Source organism: Dama dama, chromosome 11 (genome assembly GCF_033118175.1).
Source record: "Dama dama isolate Ldn47 chromosome 11, ASM3311817v1, whole genome shotgun sequence".
NCBI classification, from domain to species: domain Eukaryota; kingdom Metazoa; phylum Chordata; class Mammalia; order Artiodactyla; family Cervidae; genus Dama; species Dama dama.
Window position 1 is genome coordinate 2,995,362 of NC_083691.1, and position 22,394 is coordinate 3,017,755.

General features: G+C 58.1%; 1 long non-coding RNA gene across 1 annotated transcript; it reads right to left on the reverse strand.

The window, feature by feature from the left end:
• Window positions 1-7: 7 nt before the first annotated feature.
• LOC133064336 (uncharacterized) lies at window positions 8-8,122 on the reverse strand. Its single transcript, XR_009694614.1, has 4 exons — window positions 7,403-8,122; window positions 6,513-7,051; window positions 2,746-6,046; window positions 8-2,268 (listed from the first exon to the last, which is right to left on the reverse strand). It is a non-coding gene; the product is annotated as an uncharacterized LOC133064336 (long non-coding RNA).
• Between the last annotated feature and the right edge of the window lie 14,272 nt (window positions 8,123-22,394).

The following is a 22,394-nucleotide window of genomic DNA, read 5'->3' on the forward strand; positions in this document are numbered from 1 at the left end:
TCAAATGCAACTGTTAAATTGCACTTCAGTTCAGTTCAGTTCACTCAGTTGTGTCCGACTCTTTGCGACACCATGAATCGCAGCATGCTAGGCCTCCCCGTCCATCACCAACTCCCGGAGTTTACTCAAACTCATGTCCATCAAGTCGGTGATGCCATCCAGCCATCTCATCCTCTGTCGTCTCCTTCTCCTCCTGCCCCCAATCCCTCCCAGCTAAATACATTAAAACTGTAGACAAATTTCACTTTTGAAAATCAGTGCAAAACTCCTAGGCAAGCATCAACTGGCAGAACCTAGCAGTCCTGAAAAGATGAAGCCCCCTTCTCCACCCCTAACTGGACCCTGGGAGCCAGGATTCCGGCCCGCACCTCTGCCCCCTCATCTTCACCCTCCATGGACTTGCCCTCTGAGACCGCAGGTGAGGCTGGGCAGGGACGGCAGTGGGAGGAGTCTCCACCTCGCTGCCTCCCTTTTTTGCCGGGCCTCATTCCTCAGCTGAGCGTCTCTCTCCACGTCCCTGTGCTCACCTGTCCCAGCCCTAAGGACTGGAGTGCACATGGCCCTCGGGCTGTGGGACCCCTTGCTATTTCCCCAATCCCTGCCCCCACCTCTATAAATAGTCCTTTTACAAAGTCTCTTCAAATTACCTCATCTGAGTACACCATCTGTGTACTTTTTGCGCTCTGAATTATATGATTACACCTCACCTTTTAATAGCTTGAAAGAAAAGAGCTATTCATCTACACTGAGATCCAAAAAGGCCTTTGACGAAAGGCAACAATATTCTGGATTTTAAAAAAATCATAATAAAACAAGCTTCCCTGGTGGCTCAGATGGTAAAGAATCCACCTGCAATGCAGGAGACCCAGGTTTGATCCCTGGGTCAGGAAGATCCCCTGGAGAAGGGAATGGCAGCCCACTCTGGTATTCTTGCCTGGAGAATTCCATGGACAGAGGAGCATGGTGGGTTACAGCCTTTAGGGTCGCAGAGAGTTGGATGCGACTAAACAACTAACACTTTCAGTAAAATAGGACTGGGTAAATATTTTCTTAACTTGATAAAATATTTGTCAACACCTTGCTTAATGTGAAAACTTTAAAAACACATGTATAAAAAGTCAAAATTGGACAATGTGATCCACCAATATCTAACATTGTTCTAGAGGTACTGGCTAGTGAAATTAGACAAGAGAAAGAAAGAAAGTTATGACTATAGGAAAAAGAGATAAATGTATCACCATTTGCAGACAACTCTATTGAGTATCTGAAAAACTGAAGTCTTCCAAACAATTAAAGAATTCCTTATGGTGTCTGGGAGCAAAATAAATACAGGAATCTCAATATCTTTCATGTACAAATATTAACCCATTGGGCGATATATGAAAGACTATCAGTTCAGTTCAGTCACTCAGTCGTGTCCAACTCTTTGCAACCCCACGGACTGCAGCACGCCAGGCCTCCCAGTCAATCACCAATTCCCAGAGCTTACTCAAACCCATGTCCATTGAGTCAGTGATGCCATCCAACCATCTCATCCTCTGTCGTCCCCTTCTCCTCCTGCCTTCAATCTTTCCCAGCATCAGGGTCTTTTCAAATAAGTCAGCTCTTCACATCAGGTGGCCAAAGTATCGGAGTTCCAGCTTCGACATCAGTCCTTCCAATGAACACCCAGGATTGATCTCCTTTAGGATGGACTGGGTGGATCTCCTTGCAGTCCAAGGGACTCTCAAGAGTCTTCTCCAACACCACAGTTCAAAAGCATCAATTCTTTGGTGCTCAGCTTTCTTTATAGTCCAACTCTCACATCCATACATGACCACTGGGAAAACCATAGCCTTGGCGAGGTGGACCTTTGTTGGCAAAGCAATGTCTCTGCTTTTTAATATGCTGTCTAGGTTGGTCATAACTTTCCTTCCAAGGAGTAAGTGTCTTTTAATTTCATGGCTGCAAGCACCATCTGCAGTGATTCTGGAGCCCCCCAAAATAAAGTCAGCCACTGTTTCCACTGTTTTCCCATCTATTTGCCATGAAGTGACGGGACCAGATGCCATGACCTTAGTTTTCTGAATGTTGAGCTTTAAGTCAACTTTTTCACTCTCCTCTTTCACTTTGATCAAGAGGCTCTTTAGTTCTTTTTCACTTTCTGCCATAATGATGGTGTCATCTGCATATCTGAGGTTATTGATATTTCTCCCGGCAATCTTGATTCCAGCTTGTGCTTCATCCAGCCCAGCGTTTCTCATGATGTACTCTGCATGTATAGGATTGCTATAAAATTATAAAATATTTGGAGATCAATATGATATTCCAAATTCACATTAAGAAAGATTTAAAATGCTACTGAAGGACATAAAGCAATATTTAAACATATGTAAAGATCTAACTTAAAATATAAGGATAATACCATAAAGAAATCAATTCTTCTTAACAAATCCATAAATATATTGATGTTTCACTTTCTGAAAAGCTAAATAAGACACGTTTTTCAATTAAACAACCTTATTCTAAGTTTCATGTAGAAAACTAAACAAGCAAAAACAGCCAAGAAAATTCTGAAGAAGAAGCATATTTCCGTAAGAATTAGGTTTGGTTGCTATAACAGAAACCCATACTCAGAGGCTTATTCTGATGAGTGTATATTTCTCTCTACTATGAGAGGAGCCGCTAGTGAGGCAGGCAGCACAGGGCTGCCTAGCTGTGGTGGCTCCATGGTATTCAAGACACAGGATCCTTCCATCTCTCTACCTCACTCTTCTGTTGTGTGATTTCCTTTCCAAGTGTGTCTAGTGGTGCGAGATGGCTGCTGGATTCTGGTCATCACGTCATATTCCAGGCATCTGGGAAGAGGAAGGAAGGAGAAGATTTCCTTTCCAGAGAAAGTCCTTGGAAGCACCAAACCTCAGTTCTACTTCCCCCTCTAGAACCCCCGTTAGCCCCCTGTCTAGAACCGAGTCCTGTAGCCACACTTCTCTGCGTTGCAGCTGGGAGATGCAGGTTCTCAGCGCTTTGCTGCCTCAAATAAAACCAGGTCACAAAGGAGGAAAGGTGAAGGTTACGGTGCCTGCATTCTCTGCCGGTGTAAGACGAGGAAACTGGCCCCCACAAGCATCAAAACCGTTAAAAGCGAGAAGAGTTAAAACAGCGGGATGCTAGTGCAAGAATAAACAGGTAGATTAAAGGGACACAATAGAACCTCAAACGGTTGCAAACATGTAAGAGAATCCAGCATGTGACAAACACAAAATTTCAAATCAGTGAGAAAAGATGGCTCATTCGAGACCCACCCATACCTGGGAAGCCATCTGGAAAGAATAAAGAGAGTAAGGTTGGAGGTATATCTCACACCTCATACTAAAATAAATTCCAAATGGGTCAGAGATTTCAAAGGTGAAAACTGAAATCACAAAAGTCTTAAAGAGAAATAGTAGAAATTTCTTTATAAACTTGAGATGAGAACTTTCTAAGCAGGATACAAAATACAAAAACACCCAAATACACACAAAGAAGTATTTTGATCATTTCAAACACATGAAACAAAATTTCTGCATAGCAAAAGCCACACAAAGCAACTTGGGGAAAATATTTGCAAATTATATCAAACAAAGAGCTCGTTTCTAGCATATGTAAAGAACTCCAGCAAATCAATAACAGGGTCACAATATAGTAGGGGAAAAAAATGAAAAGGCAAAGGGTATGGACAGGAGTCTCAATACCCTTCCTTTTTCATGAAAGGAAAAAGCAAATGGCTCCTGAAGAGATGAAAGACACTCAGCCTCACTCCTGGTGAGAGAAATGCAGATGACGGCTGCACTGATGGCATATACACCTATCGGACTGGCAGAGACTCCGATTACACACTGTTGGCACTGCTGAGAGAATACAGGGACTCGCACATATTACTGTAAATTATTAGAAATGGTTACAGACTCACCTGGCAGGCGTTTGGCAAAATGCCTCAGAATTACAAACTCACATCCTGCGACGCAGTGGTCCCACCTCTGGGAAGGCATCCTGCCCAGAGTCACCTTGGGTACCAGGTCACGGCAGCACGGTTCTGAGGCAGCCAGAAAACACCTTCAATGCCCATTGCTGCTGCTGCCGCTGCTAAGTCACTTCAGTCGTGTCCGACTCTGTGCGACCCCATAGACGGCAGCCCACCAGGCTCCCCCATCCCTGGGATTCTCCAGGCAAGAGCACTGGAGTGGGTTGCCATTTCCTTCTCCATCAATGCCCATTAGTGGGATGTATAATATAGGCCACATGGGAAGGCAAAGAGTAGGCAAGAAGGCCTTCCAGTTTTGATACAGGGCCGTGTCTGCAGGCCGTATGAGATAGAAAGGAGCCCAGCGGACTGTGGGATGGGTTTCTGATTGTGTCGGGGAACAGGGGGGCTGGCAGAGACGTGTGCACTAGACGTGACTGCGGAGCCTGGTCTGGGAAGGACCCACAGGACCCGGCACCCGCCGGCTCTCAGGACAGCCCGCGTGAGAGCCGGGGTGTGTGCGGAAAGCTTTCCTCGGCACACTCTTCGGATCCTTGCTGGTTTCAGGACCAGGCGAATGCGAGTGAAGGAGCGGCTGGGGTGCTGCCAGAGGATCTGGGTCGGGACTCTGGGGGTGTGGCGCGAGGTGTGGGAGGCTGGAGAGGTCACTTATTCATTCATCAAACAGGCTGCTGTGTGCAGAACTCAGTCCTGACCAGGCAGGCTCTTCCCTCTGGACTCAGACCTCAACAGCGGTGACACAGCGCCATTGCGGCGGGGAGCGGGGAGGGGGGGCACTGACGATCCCTCGGGGCCAGGGTCGCGCTGTGGACAGTCAGGCCCTGAGGAGGGGCACCTACCAGGCTGGGATTCCAAACAGAGGAAAGAGAATGCGTAAGGCCCAGGCGGGAGGCCCAGTGAGCTGCCCTCTCCACCCAAGAAAGTCTCTGTGGAGGGGCTGGAGGCTCGGCCCACAGAAGGGGGAGGGCCGGGGTGGGGGACCCCCTCCCTGCGGGCTGCTGAGGGGGCAGCTCCCAGGACTGCTTTCTGGGGAGGCCCGGTCCAGGTTCATCAGCATCTCATTTGCATGGGCATTCATCCTCCGGGGCATTCCCAGCCACCCCAGAAGCCCCTTCCTGCCCTGGAGAAAGGGACCAGGCCTGGGTCCCCCCCGCCAGTGCCCCCCACACTGCCCCTCTCCAGAGGGCAGGACAATGGGGTGGAGAGGAGGTGGAGGCGGGGTCTGGCTGGGCAGCCAGGCTGGTGGGAACCATTGTGTGTGGGGCCCTGAGTGTTTGCATAGCAAGTGCCTTGGCTGCTGAATGGGGCACAGGCATCCCAGGAATGCTGCTTGAGCGCCGAGAGCCCACAGTCTCCAGCTCTTGGCCAGCCAGCCACATCCTCACCCAGCTTCTGAGTCCTTCTGTCACTCACACGTGGCAGGCACAGGGTGGACAAGGATGAGACTGGCCAGGTATGGGCACCAGGTGGGAGTGACCACGGGCTTACCAAGCACAGTGGTTCAGGTTGTGCACTGCACATCACCAGGGAACCCCATTCACCTGGGCGGCCACAACCACCAGCAACCCTGCAGTCTCCTTGTTAACCTCAGTGATCTCAGCAGTAAAAGGGGACAGGACATCCCTGCCCTGAGAGGGCATCTGCTCTCAGCCCAAGGTGGGAAGGAGAGATGTGGCAGAAGCAGGGGCAGGCGGAAGAAAGGAAATCTGCTAAGTCTGTGAGATGGGAGAGGCCCCTGTCTGACAGGCTGTGGGCCACGCAGGAGCGTGAGGGGCTTCTGTGAGCCGTGTGGGGTCATGGATGCCTTGGTGGGGTCCCCCCTGCAGATCTGGAGTGACAGCCGGAAGTTCGGAAGTGGCCCCTGCCCACTGTCTGTGAAGTAGGGGAGGTGGTTAGGGATGGGGCCTGCCTCCCAGGGAGCGGGAGGTGAGTGGGTTACTACATCAGCGAGGACGCCGGAGTCAGCACCCCAGAACGTGCGGCCAGTCTTATTGGCACTGTTCCCAGAGACAGGTCCGGGGGTGTGCTTTCTGGGGGGTGTACCTGGGGGAGAGAGCAGAGGGCAGAGGTTAAGAGGTGGGAACAGGCCTGGGGTGTGGCCAGGCGCAGGGAGGGCTGTCCGTGACGTTGGGGATTGGGGAGGTTGGCACGGAGCAGGTGGGTCACTGGGGATGGGGGCAAATGAGGCCAAGGGGCAGCCAGGAGGCGTAGGGTGCGGTGGTCTGTCCCCTGTCTGCCCCGGCCCAGGGACGTGCCATCCTGGGAGCAGGTGGTCAGTGGAAGCCATGGACAGCCTGGGGGTGGCAGGGCCCTAACCAGCCCTGAGCTGGCATCCACAGCCCTGCAAGGGGACACTGACAGACAGAAGGCCAGTTGGGGCCAGGCTCCCTGGGAGGCCCGAGCTTGCAGGAGGGTGGCCCCCTCCGTCCCCTGCTGCCCCCTGGAGCCCCTGGGAACTAGACAGCGTGGGTCAGATACTCTCACCTGCTCCGAGGGGACTCGACCCTACCCTGCTCCATGTCAGCTGTGTGGTTTATGGCCAGTGGCTCCCTGTTCGTAGCCTCAGCAGCCCATCTGTCAAATGGGGATGGCCGCTGACGTCACCAGCCAGGGCTGAGTGAGAATTCCGACTGGCTCCACGGAGCTGGCCGAGGGGATTCCTGTCGGCATTGGGACAAGCCAGGAGAGCTCCCTGGTGGAGGCAGCACTGGGAGTGGGAACGTGACCAGAGGCAGGTGGGCCGAGGTCCCCAGTGCTGGGAGGGCCACATTCCCAATGTGAAGATGAAGAACAGGCTCTGGGAGTGGCAGGGGCTTGCCAGGGACACAGAGGCGGGTGGGGAGGGAGTGCTGGGCAGGGTGGGCTCAGGAGCCTCTGGGGGAGGACAGCAGACAGAGAAGAGGGGCACCACGAAGCCAGGAATGGAGACGGGGGCCCCAACCGCCAGGCCAGGTCTGGGCATTCTCAGGACATCTCATGGTGTGGGTCAAACCTAGGGGTCGGGGCCGGAAGGCTGGGCTGACGGCTGGAAACAAGGATCTTGTCCACCTGCAAACCAGAGAAGTGGCATCGGAAGAGCCTCAAGGCGTTGCAAGGAGCTGAGCTGGCTCCCAGCCTCAGGTCTTCCGGGGTCTCCAGTGAGGGACTGGGGCGCCCGGCTTCAGGGCAGAGAGAGGGCATCTCACCGCCCCCCACCCTGGGAAGTGGTGCTGGGGGCCTGTCCCCGCATCTCAGGGTCCAAGTGCCAGACGGGCCTGCCAGCCAGCGGGTCCAGCTCAGCTCTGGTCCCTGGCGCAGGGCCCTGGTTCTGGCTGAAGGGGAGGCCTGGCTTGGGGTGAGGGGGGAACGGCTGGGAAGGACAGGGCCTTCCTCGCCTGGGGGCACAGTGCCAGCCCTTACCCTTGGGACTGGCGTCGTGCCAGTAGGAGTCAGCTACCTGGAGGGAGCACCCCTACCTGTCCACGCTTCAGGCTTCTGCAGTGGAGCTGAAACTCACATAACATAACAGAAGTGTGTGTCTTAGTCACTCAGTCCTGTCCCCCTCCTTGCGACCCCATTGACTATAGCCCACCAGCTCCTCTGTCCATGGGATTCTCCAGGCAAGAATACCGGAGTGGGTAGCCATTCGCTTCTCCAGGGCATCTTCTTGACCCAAGGATAGAACCTGGGTCTTCCGCATTGCAGGCAGATTTCTTTACCGTCTGAGCCACAGGGAGGTTCCCAACATACAAGGAGCCACTTTAAACTGAACCATTCAGTGGCATTTCACGCATTCTCTGCTGTGAGCAAGCGACACCAGGATCTAGTCCCAGAACCTCCTTGTCGCCCCTGGAGGAGACCCCGCCCGACGGGCATCACTCGTACCCCGCGCCCGCCCCGTCCGGGCCGAGTCGGTCTACCTGCAGGATTTACTGCCTGCAGGCTCTTTGTATCAACGGGAGCCTGTGGCACCTGCCTCCCTGTCTCCCCTTCTTCACTGAGCACAGGGCCCCGAGCACGTGTCAGGACTCCAGTCCCTTCCTTCCCTCTTTCCTTCATTCATTCGTGCCAAGGGCAGCACTCAGCCTGTCCCCGCGAGGTCCCTAGGAGGCCACGTGGCAGCCGCCCCTGTCACCTTGAAGCCCGTGAAGAAGGCAGCGCTGCCCCGATTTCCCGGTGAGAAGATGAGGCCTGGGGGAGGTTAGGCGGGCTGACATCGCTCCCAAAGACCAGGCCCTGGGCTGCGCTTTTAGGGAGGGGCACGAAGTCGGGGTGGGGGAGCTCGGCAGGAGGGCTGAGGGCAAAGGCCAGGAGGGGTTGGGTGGAGGGTCTGAAGTCAGACCGGGGCTTCCCCGCTCAGCCCTGGGCTGGCTCCCCATCTGGGGCGTGGAGGGGAGGAAGGAGCAGCAGGCACCCACGGGAAGCCAGCCTGGGCCCGGCCCGGCCCGGCTCCTGGCAGAGAAGAGCAGCGCTCCCACTCAGCCTGGAAGCGATCCGCATCTTGTGTGAGCCTTGAGATGCTTGACGGTGAGAAGGCTGCCGTGCGGGGCAGCGGGGCGCCGCTCACTGTCCGCGCGTGGCCTTTCCCAGCCCACTCACCTCCCTGTTGGGCTCCTGGGTCACCTCTGAAATTAGGTCTTAAGCAGAAAGAGTAGGGAGTGCTCTGGGGAAATGTGCGTGGCCCAGTGCCAGCCCGATGGCGGCAGATGGTGGGAGGCTTCCCTCTACCTCTCTGCGTGGCCCCTGGGGTCCTGGGGAGCCTGGTGAAGGCTCAGGCCCTCTCCCCAGGAAAACCGAAAGCTCAAAATCCTGCATCAGACTCCAGGGTGTTCTGGGAACCGTGGAGAAATGTTGTAGCCGCTGCCGGGGTCATCAGATCCCATCCTGCCTTGCCTCTCTCCCCCCACGTGACTCAGGTTCCCCACTTTTGCACGGCCTTCCTCACCGGATGGTCAGATAACCCATTAGAGAAAGAAACAGTGGTGTCCACTGGGATGAACGCGGGCTACTGCCGTCCATGGGCTCCCTGGCCAGAGTCCCAACCTAACCCTGGTTGCCCCAGGCCCTGCCGCGGAGACTACTACGGCTGCAGAAACCTGGACAGCAGGTTAGGAGGAGAGCAGCCGCAGGTGGGCGCAGGTGGCTGCCCTCTCGGGCCTGCTGCCTGGCATGTGGGCCACAGGTTCCTCTGCTCCCTGGGACCCACTAGCCCTCAAGGGTCAGGTCCTTGTTTTCCCCGCCGTCCTTTAAGGAGGCCTGCGTCTCACCCCAGGGTCAGCGTGTGGCCTGGGTGGGATGGCACCCTTCCCCGGTCGGACACCTGACCACTCACCCACCTCCTCCATTCGTTTGCACACTCTGTGCCCTGGGTCAGAGTGTTTGGACCAACACCCGGGTCTGGAGCTCACGCTCTCCCAGACATCTGAGGGGCCCAGGCCCTTCCCCACACCCCGATCCCAGGCCCTTCGCGGGGCAGGGACACCGACCGCAGTCCACGTTCTCTTTAAGACCCCAGCAGGCTCCAGGAGCGGGGGTAGGGGCGGCTGGTAGAGGGTTCGACGGTGTCGACCCCCAGCCAGTCTCCCTGGGAGAGGACCCCTCACTCCACACATCCTCGTGGCCTAGGTGTCAGAGACCCCCCCACCTCCAGTGTTCAAGGCCAGGTCCCAGCTGTGAGAACAGGCCTCACCCCAGCCCACAGCATGGGCGCCCTTCCTCCGGACTCCCCTCCAGAGAGCCTCCCACCCCTGCAGCTGCCGAGCTGGAGACAGAGCCTGGAGTCCCAGCCCCTGGGGGCCCCGGGGTGGGGGGGCTCTCCAAGTCCGGGGTTTTGTGAGAAGGTCCCCGCCGCCCCCTGCACGGCCCACAAAGCAGAGCAGAACATGGCAGGAGCCCAAACCACTGTTTCCTACCACCTGGAACCAGGGCGGATGCCGGGGCACCCGAAACGCCGGGCGCTCAAGGCTTCATCCCCGCAGCCCAGAGACGCCGTCTGCCGCCACCTCCTCCTCCCATCGCATAGGAACGTTCCCACGTTGTTGGAACTTTCCACAGGCCTGACTTCTAACAACTGCACATCATTCAATTAGACAGACGCGGAGGGTTTCTCAGCCGACCTCCACGCACATCTGGGCGGCTTCCGGGTTCTCCCGCTTATAAATAACACAGCCAGCGGAGTCTCCGGGCGGCCGGTTTTCTGGGTTTCACATTATTCTTCAGGTTAAATTCCCAGAAGCAGAATCACTGGGTCAAAAATATGAACACTTTATTCCTGTTGCTACACACAGACGTCAGAATAAATCTGGGACTCTGTCTGGCAAGGAGACGGGACCCCGTGCTGAGCTGACCCCTGGGGCCAGGCTGCCCGGGAACCGGCCACTCCCCAGCACGTCCCCAGGGGCCGAGAGGGGGGCCTGGGCTTCATCTGGGGCGTCGGGCGGGCACCAACCTCGGCCCACGCTGCGGACTCCCTATAATTCCCACGAGGGACCCTGGTGGCCTCCAAGCTGACTCGGCAGCTGGAGACGGGGACGGGGGTGTAGACACCAAGAAGTCATCACTTCCTGCCCATTTCAAACATTCTGTGAAGCCCTATGACCCAGCCCTTTCCCTTCCCGCTGGGCCTCCAGCCCCCTGGATTTTCCTGTTTACTGCACCCCAGAGTCTGGCCTTGACCTGGCTCCTCTCCTCTGGGGCTGCTTCCCGAAAGGACCGTCCAATTCCATTTTCGGCCCAGGCTGGCAGGTCCGGGCAGATGGGCTGGCCCGAGGGTTGACACCCCACAGCTGGGACGGACGCCAGGCCGCGCTGTCCCCGGCCCGTGCAGCTGAGCAGGGCCTTGCTGTGGGCTTGGGGCCCCGGAGCTGGGGCGGGCTGTCTGGCTACCCATGGCCTCCGAGGCTATGACCCTGGGAAGCCAAAACCAAGCTCTGGGGTCACTCAGCGCTCAACTCGGTGCACACAGGGAGGGTTAGGGTAGCCCAGCCCAGTGTGACTCCAACCTAGGAGCTCAGAGCCTCAGCGCGGTGACCCCCCATCTTTCTACTCCAGGAAGAGCCCAGCCTGAGGGATAATGCTGGGTGGCAGTGGTCTTGCAGAGACCACCGTGCCGTGGGGAAGCGTTCCGTGCCAGAGCGCAGACACACCATGACGTGTCAGCCTTCCTTCGTGTGGGTCACATGCTAGCAGGCCTGTGGGCTGAGCCTCCCAAGGCGCACCCTGCAGCGCTGGGCAGGAAGGGGGCATTTTTCACCCTGTGTCAGCTTTCTAATCCTTGGCCCATCCCACGGGGTGAATAGCGTAGGAAGAAATAGTCCTGTTTTCCAGAGGAGAGAGGTGAGGCGACTCACTGGGGTCACAAAGCTGGTGAGAACAGCCAGGATGAGGCCTTGAAGCCAGGCCTTCTCTTCTCAGGCTGGGGAGGGGATGGACCCTGGAGTGCGGCCAGGCCAGGGTCCAAAAGAGCCCCTGTGGACAGCGGGTGGAAGACCCCAGTGCCAGGCACCCTCCCTGCGGACAGTGGGCTGCAGACCCCAGTGCATGGCACCGTCCCTCTGGACAGCGGGCTGAAGACCCAGGTGCCAGACGAGGTTCCTGCCCTGGAGCCGGGCTCCCTCCCAGGCCAGGCCCAGAGGGGGCCCCACCTGCATGGTCTGGCATCAGCCGTGTCACCTCCTACTGTGACCTGCGTCTGCTCCGCTTTAGCATCACGCCTGACCTCTGGCCACCCCTTGCCCCTGTCCCCCGCATGTCTCACTGCACCTCTCTCTGGGGGGGGTTGTCGGCCCCGTTTTACAGACGGGAAGGTCGATGCAGGAGAGCTGGACCCACCTGAGGAAGAATGAGGACCCGCGGAGCCTGGGGGCAGCCCAGCTCCGGGGCTCCCTCCCGGACACCAGGCCCTCACAGTCTCAGGACGGCATGAGACTCGCCCAGTGAGGGCCAGGCCGGCCTGACTGGTTTCTGGGGGGACACACCGAAGCCCAGCACCTGCCGCGGTGACGGGAACGTCTCCTAAGAGTCAGCACAAACTGGGGCCTTGCTGTGGGGCCTCCGGTGGCCTCCGATTCCCGCTGTGAGGCTCCCCTGAGCGCCTAGGTGCGGAAACACCTGCTCGCCCCGGGATGGAGGCAGCGGGCATGGCTCCGCGTGCGGGAAAACGCAGGACTCAGGCGCTTCCTGAGTGGAGCCGGCATCCCCATCTCGCCCAGCCGTCCGGCCTGGGCGGAGGAAGGAAGTGGGCACAGGGGCGGCTGGAGGAAGGGTGCCCACCCCGGGCCCGGGAGGGAGGGGGCTCTGACGGGTGGTCGTGGTGCAGCCCCGGCCGGGCCGGGCGACCTGGGAAGGAAGTGGGTGGATTCAGGGTCTGCTGCGGACAGGCAGCGCGCCAGGAGGTCTGCGCCAAGCCCTGAGGTCACTGGCCACAGGGGCTTCTCAGGCTGGCTTGGTAAACACATGGAAACCGAGGCCTGGGGTGGAGCGGGGTGGGGGGGCAGGCCTCGGAGGGCTTCTGGCTGCTGTTTGGCAGCCAGGCCTCCCTGGCTCTGGCCAGGCACCGGGGCAGCTCAGGAAGCCCTGAGTGGTCATTCTCACGGCAGCCCAACAGGCAGGCACAGCTCGCCCAGCCACGGGGCTTCTGGGACACAGGCCTGGACTCTCATCTGGGCTCTGTTCTGCTACCTTTGCCTCTGAGACCTCAGCGACCCAGTGGTCCTGCAGTCAGGATAGCCTGGCCCAGCCTTCAGCAGGGCTGCTATCAGTAAAAGGGAAAGATGAATATTTAGTTGCTTTGTAAGTAGTAAAGCCCTGGAAGGACAAATGGTTTTATTCAGTACAGCTTCGGGTGTGGCTGAATCCAGGGACTCCAGCGAGGCCATCCGTTTAAGTTTTGTCTCTGTCTGATTCTGGGCCCCTCGGGCTCCACTCCCCACAGTGCGGCAAAGAAGGCTCATGTCCCCATCACTCAGCAACTCCTGTGGAAGATGGACTCTGCACAAAGCCTGAACCCCTGCCACGGGCAACTCGGGCCACATGCTCATCAATGGACCCAGAAGTCCAAACACCCGGGTAGATGATTACGGGAGCCGCAGCTGGTTTCCAACCCACAGCTGTCCACTCAGAGGGCTGACTGCGAGCCAGACCCAGAGCCCTGAGCATCCACTCAGCCCATTCAATCCCCTCACAAGTCCCAGAGGCGAGTCCATTCTGCAGATGAGGAGCCTGAGGCTCAGAGCAGAAAAGCCACCTGCTTAAGGCCACCCAGCTTGCTAGACTGTGGCCAAGAAATGTGGATCAGGGTGTCCTGACCCCAGAGTCTATGATGCAACCCCCAAGCCCTCCCTGGGGCGTCAGGAACGGTTCTGGAAGCCCTCGGCAGCACAGAAGTCCGTCGTCTGACTTCTGTGTTGTCACCCCCTACCACGGCCTGTCTGCTCGGGGCACCTTTTATTTGGGGTTGGCACTTGAAGTGAAGCCTCTCAAACTGGGTACCTGTTGGGCCCAAGAAGAGCTGAAATCCATGGGACAAAACACAGCCTGTTTATTCTGAGCTGGGTCTTACTCAGGGGCAGGTGGTGGATGTTAGGAATGGTGTGGATCCAGCTCCAGACCTTTCCATAAAGCAAACATCACAGTAACGTCACAGCGAGCGAGTCACACAGATGTGTTGGTCCCAGGGTCTCTAAAAGTCATGTTTACACAATAATAGAGTCTATTGATTGTGCAATAGCGCTATACTACATTACCATGTGTGTGTAAGAGTGTTATTGCCCCCAGGAGGTACAGTGGTAAAGAATCTGCCTGTCAACACAGGAGGTGCAGGAGACTTGGGTTTAATCCTTGGGTCGGGAAGATTCCCCTGGAGCAGGAAATGGCAACCCCCTACAGTATTCTTCCCTAGAGAATTCTATGGACAGAGGAGCCTGGCAGGCTGTCCATGAGGTCACAAAGAGTTGGACACAACTGAGCGTTTTAAGTTAACCAGTTAATAGTGTTATGCCTGAAAAAAAAAAAAAGTACAGAACTTAATTTAAAAATACTTCATTGCTAAAAAATGCAAGAGCTGTAGTAGGAACACGAAAGATCACTGACCACAGTCACCATAGCAAGTGTAGTAACGATGAAAACGTTCTAAACACTGAGAGGATTACCAAAATGTGACAGACAGACAGGCATTGAGCAAATGGTGCTGCAAAAACGGCTCCGACTGACCTGCTTGACGCAGGGTCACCGCAAACCTGCGATTTGCAAAGATCGCAGTGCCCAAGAAGTGCAATAAAATGAGATGCACCTGAATTCTAAAACAAATGCAAACTCATGTTTAAATGTGAACATGTGCATTCATGCAAGCGGACAGCCATAGTGGGCTCCTAGTCAGGACAGACCCCAGAGCTTTCCTGACCTTGAGAGGCAGACCTGAGCTGCAGAGACCCTGGGCTGTGGGGTGACCCCAGGCGAGGTACCGGAGAGCAGGCACGGGATGGGAGACGGGAGGCTGCCGTGAGCCGGCTCAGAAAGTCCCCAGTTTGTACTTTCTCATCCGTCCGCTGGGTTGAGCGTCTATACTGCGAGCCTCAGGCTCTGCTGATCTCAGGCAAACTGTCCCACACAAGTCCTGTCCTCAACGGAGCGAGTCCTGACCCGATGAGTGAAAACTCAAGAAAGTCACATGACATGTAACTATAAAGACGGCCCAGAGGTTGGGGTGCGGGGCTGGGGAGGCTCCCAGGAGGGGACCCCAAGAGAGAAGGAGCCTCCAGCCCTGAGACTGACCACCCTGTGGATTCTAACAAAGGCGGGAAGAAGCACCCAGATGCATTTTAAACACGGCTCCCAACGCTGTAAGTCAACTCTACTCCCATAAAAATTAAACAAACAAAACCCATGACCTTGGCTGGGGTTGGCCACGGTGTAACTCCCTTCTCTACGCTTGTTGGTTTTGTCTGAATTTTTGTAACGGGGGTGGGTGGGAATGTTTTCATTCGTGTGAAAAAAGTGGAACCGGTAAACACAAACATGTTTCTTTTTCCTCAATTGGCCTTGAAGTGAAAAAATAAAAAAGTTGCTTCCCACGGAGGGAGAGAGGCCCAGGCCTCCGGGGCTCACCCAAAGTGTGGTCCCAGGCCGAGCCTCTCTGCCTTGGTCTCCCCTCTCGGGAAGCTCAGAGCCTGTAAGGTCAGCTGCAGTCAGGAGGCCTGACCCTTCTAGGGACCCTCCCCACCTTCACGTCCCCTCTGGGTCCCTGGCCCCAGCCGCTGTGGCTCCCAGGGCCCAGCTTGGGACTGAGCATCATATGCGTGTGTGGGGGGGGCTATAAATCAGTGGTGTGGGGGCTGACAGGGCCTCTGGGAGATGGCACTGGTCCCCGCATGCCAGACGTACCCCACAATGCACGTACCCAGGGGCGCAAACACAGCGTGTTTTGCCAGCTGGGGTCTGCATTTAGCAGACAGGGCAAGTTCAAGTTTCAGCATTGTCATCACCTTTTAGCAGAGTGTCCTTGCCCTGTGGAGTGGCGGGTTGTCTCCTGGCCAAGGAGGGAAGGGTCCAACACTGAGGACCAGCGGACACAGAGTCCTTCAGCCGCCAAGCGTGGAAACCAGGGCAGGCTTTCTCCCTGCGGACTGTGATGAGCCGAGTCCCACTTTACAAGTGGACAGTCACCAGGGCATCTCGTGACGTCGTCTCATCTTTAGATGAGGCCCTGTTATTACTACGTGCCAGCCGGCAGGCATGGAGGCAGGTGTAGGCAAACCTCTGCTGCTCCTCCCTGGGTGAGCTGGACCCCTAGAGACCCCCACCTACCCTCGTCCCGCCCCCTTGCCAATACCCACAGCCTTGTGCAAAGCTTGTGAAACTCAAAAACCAGCTTTATCTGCCTTAAAACCCCTTGCGTTGGTCTCCTGGCCAGAAGTCCGAGATCAAGGTGTCGGAGGCTCTGAAGAGGGACTCCTCACTCACTCTGCCTCCGCGACTCCCACCGGTGGCGGGCAGTTCTCGGGGGGTGTTCCCGGCTTGCAGCCACATGCCCCCGATCTCTGGGTCCGTCGTCATGGGGCTGGCTCCCAGGTCCCAAATCCCCTCGTCTCAGGACACCGGTCATGGAATGGGAAGCCCACGTCCTCCAGTCTGGCCTCACTTTAACTTGATCACATATGCAAAAACCCTATTTCCAAAGAAGGCCACATTCACGGGTTCCAGGAGGAAACCATCCGCTACATCTACGGGGACACAATTCAGCTCGTAATACCCAGGAGTGGTGGCAAGTGATAAACCAGGACCTGCTCTTGGCCAGCAGGGCCCGGCACAGTGAGGGACACGGGGCCCCCAGATACTGTTGAATGTGCCCGATTTCATTCAACGCGGTGGGCCGCCAGGCTTGAGGCTCAGGAGAGCCCTTGGCACCCGGGGCTGGTTCCCCTGGGAGCAGAGTGGGTGTGCTGGGGCCAGTCTGTGCACAATATCTCCCTTCACTTCCTGGGGTCTCTGCCCCCCGACACCTCCCCAGAGAAGCCTCCCGAGCTGACCTCGCCCAACAGTCCTGCCTCCCGCCCGCCCTAGCACGCAGCACAGAAGGAGCGATATCCTCTGAGTCCACTAAAGGCTCTCTCACCAGCCCCAGACAGGACCCTCGTCCTGCTCAAAGCGAAGCCTGAGGTCTCCAACTCCTATTCAACCTTACTGTTGCCTTACCACTGCCTCCCTGCGCTCTGGGCACCAGTCCATTTCTCAGCTGGGGGTCTGGTGGGCTCAGAGCAGACTCAGCTGATGGAAGAGCTTGGGGGTCAGGTGGCCTCCTAACACAGAGGCTGGATAGGTCACTGCTGCCCGGGGGCTGCGGCCCCGGCCTGGCAAGGGGCGCAGGCACACGGACAGATGGATGGATGGATGGATGGATCGCAGGCCACTGCAGCTGGTTGCTGAGCATACTGCCTCACGTCCTCTGGGACTAGCCGGGCCCCCTGCAGCAGCCAGAGCGGGGTGGTGCAGGGCTGTCCCCGCCCCCAGATTTGCAGGGCCATGGTAGGCAGAGGTCTCCATGCAGAGGTGGCATCTGCTTTGCTTCACGGCTCTTCCCTCGTGTTAACAGCCGAGCCCTGCTGTTCTAAGTGAGGAGCGGACGTTAGTAGAAGCACGCTCAGGACCCCCAGCTTTGGGGAAGTGTGGGTGGATTCCCACCCCCAGGAGTAAGGCCCCCAGGAGGGGTGAGGGGCCCCTGTCACATTCACCACCACAGCCCACCTCCCCCAGCACCATGCCCAGGGGGCACTTGACCCTGGCGCCAGCAGAGCCCTGGGCTGGGGGCCCCTTCCCGGTCCTGCCCACAGGCGTGGGAACCAGCATTCCTTCCGTGAGACAAGAGGGAACCAGGGGCAGAAAACGCAATGAGGCCCATCCCCCCCAAGCTTCATGGGTGCCCAGGTGGGGCACTCAGGGCTCAGTGGTCACCCTGGCCTTTCCTGCATGCGGCAAAGACCAGGAGGGGCCACTGCCCGGGGTCCCAGATCCGCTGCCCGCACACTGCCCCACGGCCGCGCCCCTGGGAACAGGCGCGCTAATCCCATCACGGCCTGCTGGCTCCCACAGCGCTCAAGTATTTTTATCCTCCCTCTGCCCGGGTGATAGCCAGTCTGATTTATGTTGTGCAAAGACCCTAGGTGGCTGCAGGCCCCTCTGGCGGGCTGGACGGTGCTGAGCGGTCCCCTCTCCAGCGGGGACCACTCAGTCACCGCCACATGAAACACGGCTTTCCTTGCCGGTTTTTGAGAATTGTTGCGCCAAATGTTTGCCTAAGAGATGCTGATTGTGATGATAAGAAGAAGGCTGGAGAAGCCAAGGAAAAAGGGACGAGAGAGCGGGAGGTTGCAGAACCCCCTTCAGATCGCAGGAACTCCCATCGCAGGCACAGACCCCTGGCATTTGCCACCAAAGAGCCTGTTTTTATTTAAATGGCCCAGAGCAAGTCTCTGACTAAACTAACATTCCCACGCCAACACTCAGCAGCGCCTCTGGTTTTTGGCAAATTTTTTCCTTAGCTGTCAAGGCAGAAATATAGAAGAATTCTGGTCTTACTTAAGGATTGTTGGGGTTTTTTTTTTTTTTTTCCCCTGCCCCTGGAGACATGAAAATAACTCACAGATGTGCAGTACCTGCTAATGTCTGCACTCCGTTTAGTCCGGGAAGAGAATTCCCTGGGCTCCGTGTAACCCAAACCCCGATGTCCAGGCCCATTTTCTTTTTAACAGGGGGCCGTGGCGGCGGTGGTGGGGGGGGGGGGTGAGTGCGAGGGAGGGCGGAAGTCCTAGACATGTTTCAACGTGTCTGGAGCAAATGGGAAGAAACCCAGGCAGCCCTGAGAAAGCAGCGGAGGGGCTGAGATTCCCCGTGAAGGCCCACCTGGGGGTCGGACGGGGCGGGGGCGGTGGGCGTGGGGGGGGTAGGTTCGCAGGGTGGGTCGGGGGTAAAATGTCTGCAGAGGCTCCTCTTCAGCAAATCCCCCTGGGGCAGAAAGATTTTGTTGTGGGAAGCCTATGTCTTCCCTGTGAAAATAAAGATGGACTTTTTTAAGAAGGCAATTTCCAGCTATTTTTAACTTCAGAAAGGAAGAAAGGGAAGGAAGGCGGGACGGAGGGAGGAAGGAAGGGAAGAGAGAAGGAAGGGGAGAGGTTGGGGCTGGGGGAGGAGAGGCCCAGCCGGTTGTTCGTTCCCTCGTGAGTGACTCAGGCCTGCCTGCCTGCCGAGGCTCCTACCAAAGCTGGGGGTGGGGCCAGGCAGTTTCATCCCCCAGGGCCCTTTTTTCCTTTTTCTTTTTTTTTTTTGGAGAAAGTTCTGAGCTGCAGCCAGCAGGGCCGGGCTGGGTGGAAGCTCCCGAGAGCCAGCCTGCCCCCACCTCCCAGCAGGATCTGCAGGGGTCCCAGGACCCACGGGTGGGGGCTGGGATGGGGAGACCCAGGCTGGGTTCCATGACCTCCTCAGAGCCTCGGTGTCCTGTCCATAAGGTGGGCAACCCTCCCTTCAGCCAGCCCTGCAGGGAGGTGTCACCTCTAAGGACCCCCGACCTCCTGCCCCAACCTCGCCCCCCGCCTCGGCCCTGTGTCCCTCTTCCCTGATTTTAGCAGGCCCAGCCTGCTTTACTCCATGCCCCCAGGACTAGGCAGGCCCTTCCCCCTCTGAGGCTGGCTGTCTCCAGGGACACCCAGAGATGGGCCACTGAGCCCTGGGTGACCCAACCCCAGGTCTAGCTCTGCCCCAGGCCTCTGGGCAGCTGAGGGGTCAGGGGCCTGGAGAGGTCCAGGCCAGGCCGTCTTCTCAGAGCTCAGGAGACCAGGCCCAGAGTCCTCTCCTGCTGGGTCAAGCTCTGAGCATTTGGGGAGGTCCTGCAGAGAGCAGGTGGTCTGTTAGGGCCCGTGCGTGCCGCACAGCCCAGACTCACACGACAAGCACCAGGGCCAGTCCCGCCGCCTCGAAGCCCACACCAGCCAGGCCTCGTTGGCTCCCCTGCTCCTGGCGGCAGCTACCTGTCAGGGGATTTGCCCGGGCAACACTCCCTAGGCTCTGTGCCTGCCTCTGAGATGCTGACCCTCCTTCCCGGGTTCCTGGGCAGCAGCCGGGCGGGCCGAGGGGCTGACAGTCACCCCCGTTTCCTGGCCCTGAGCTGTCTGGAGGCCTTGGACCCTCAGGCTGTGCCCGCTGTGTGTGACAGGTGGACAGGCCCCTCAGAAGGGCAGGGTCTGGGGCAGGCTCCGGCCGCATGGCACCGTTTGGTGGCCACTGGTCAGTATGCATCTGTTGGGGGGGGCAGGACCCACAGTGACCGGTCCCTGCATCCACCCCACTCCCTGAGGAACACCGTACGGAGGTGCAAGAGTTGGGAGGCCCAAGGGTTCTGGGACAGCTTCTTTTTAAAAATCATTTTATTTATTTATTTTTGGCCATGGTGGGTCTTTGTTGCTGCTCGGGCTTTTCTCCAGTTGCGACTGAGTGGGGGCTGCTCTCCAGCTGCGGGGCACGGGCTTCTCTTCGTGGGGGCTCCTCTCGGGGCGCACAGGCTCTAGGGCACCCGGGGTCAGTGGTTGCCGCACACAGGTTCGGTAGTTGCAGCTCATGGGCTCAGTAGTTGTGGCGTATGGGCCTTCGGGGTGGCTCAGTGGTACAGAATCCGCCTGCCAGAGCAGGAGGTACAGGAGACACAGCTTCCACCCCTGGGTGGGGAAGATCCCCTGGAGAAGGAAATGGCAGCCCACTCCAGTACTCTCGCCTGGAGAACCCCATGGACAGAGGAGCCTGGTGGGCTACGGTCCAGAGGGTTGCAAAAATCGGACACGACTGAAGTGACTCAGCACGCATGCATGGACTTGGTTGCCCTGCGACATGTAGGATCTTCCCATGTCTCCTACAGGGTCAAGTGGGTTCTTTACCACTGAGCCACCGGGGAGGTCCTGGGACAGCTTCTTGGAGCGGGTGAGGCCAGTGAGGGAGGGGTCATTTCAGCAGAGCAGGGAACTGACCCACTGCAGACGGCCTGGGACGCAGGGCACGAGGGGGCGTCCCCAGGGGCCCCCGGCCAGCCCACTCCCAGCACAGACAGGCCTGGGTGACCGTGGATCCCTGCGTGGGGAGTGAGCACAGGCAGACAAGCCAACTGGAGACCCAGCCTACCCCTTCCCTTCTGGGCGCTGGCCGGAGTCCCACTTGGGGAAGAGTAGCGGGGAGCAGGCGGAGCCCCGGGCGCACACACACGGGGCTGCCGGCCTGGATGCAGCCCGTCGTGGTGGAGGCATGACACGTTGCCACCGAAACCATGTCCAGAGAAACGCTCGAACCTCTGGAAATGTTTTGGGTTGGTTTCAAGAGGAAAAGGTGGACAGGGCTCCAGGAATCTGTCGGTAGAGGTGACCAAGCCCAGGGCGGCAGGCACAGGCCCTCGGTGGGCCTGCTGATCAAGGCCTGGCTGTGGTGGGGCAGGAGGCTGGGCACGTCTCAGGCGCCCAGACCCTCTCTTCCCAAGCGGGTCAGACACATTTTACGATTAAGTTCAAAAGCTGGACGAGCGCTGCCCCTGGGGTTCTGGAAGCGACCCCCGGCTGCCCTGGCGGGCATGGCCCCTGCCCCCCACTCTCACCCCTCCTCCCCACATCCCGTCCCCTCTGCCGCAGGGCCACCGTCACCCACACCAAGCTGCCCAGCTGCCCCCACACTGTGAGCAACTCATGAGGCCAGGGCGGGCAGCAGCCGCTTTGTGGTCATAGACAGCCCACCCCAGGCTTCCGGAACCCATCTGCCTGCTGAGGAGCAAGGCAGGGACCTGGCCGACCCAGAACCAGTCTTCTCAGGACGTCCAGGAAAATCAGGAGCGCCCCACGCCCTCTGGGCGCATCCGAAGCGCCAAGACTAACCTCTGCAGGAGGGAGAGGGGCTGGGGCCCCAGGACCAGGAGTCTTGGTCTGGTGGTACCTTAGAATCGGGGCTGGCGGGAGCTTTAAACAGGCCCCACCCAGCAAGCCAAATCATGCCGGACTCCCTGGAGGAGGAGGCTGGGGTGAGTTTCTTTGGGGGGCAGGAATGGGCTCCCCAGCAGACCTCCCCAGCCCATCCTGGCGATGGTACCCCTGCATCTCTGAGGGCAGAAGAGGGGGAACAGACCAGCTCAGCCTGGGGTGCGGGTGCTGAGGGCCTTCTCCCCTTTGGGCCCAGCAAGCTGGACCTCGGAGAAGAGAGTGGTCACAAGACACTGACCCGTCTGTGAGGCGGGCCTGCAGCCTCACCCCCACCGGTCCCAGGTTCCCCAGGTGGCCTGGGGGCCTGTGCAGGGACCGCCCAGCGAACCTGGCCACAATGCCCACCATAAGCAGGCAGGAAGCCCCAGATGATGTTCCATTGCTGTACCCCACCAGATTCAGTGCTGGCCACCCCAGGCCCCACTCTCCCACTGGGCTTTGGACAGGGCCTGCACCCCGAATTCCCTACCTCTCCCCAACACCCCCAACCAGGGCTGCCCCTAGACTGCTTATCCCGTAAGAGGAGGTCTCCAGGGTCTGGGCCGTCAGGACCCCCAGTCCTGGCTGCCTCAAACCCCTTGGCCTGGGAAGGTTGTTAAAGAGAGATAAGAAGAGGCCTAATTTGTGATTGGAAAAGCTTGGTACCCACTTGCCAAGGCTTGGCCGAGCCCCTTCCCAGGCCTGGAGGGGAGGGAGGCCCGGCCCAGCCCCTGACCTTGGCCTCACACAAGCCTCTCCCCAGTCCCAGGCACTTCTGGTTTTGCCAGGGTCTCCCGGGGGGCCCCAGTTGCCCACAAGATACCCCACGAAGCCGGTGGCTGGCATGGGGGTTAGAAACTTGGGAGGCCCCTTTATCTGTACCACTGGCTAATGAGAGTAACTGGCCCCTGGGCAGAGGCCCAGTGTAGGCCTGGCAA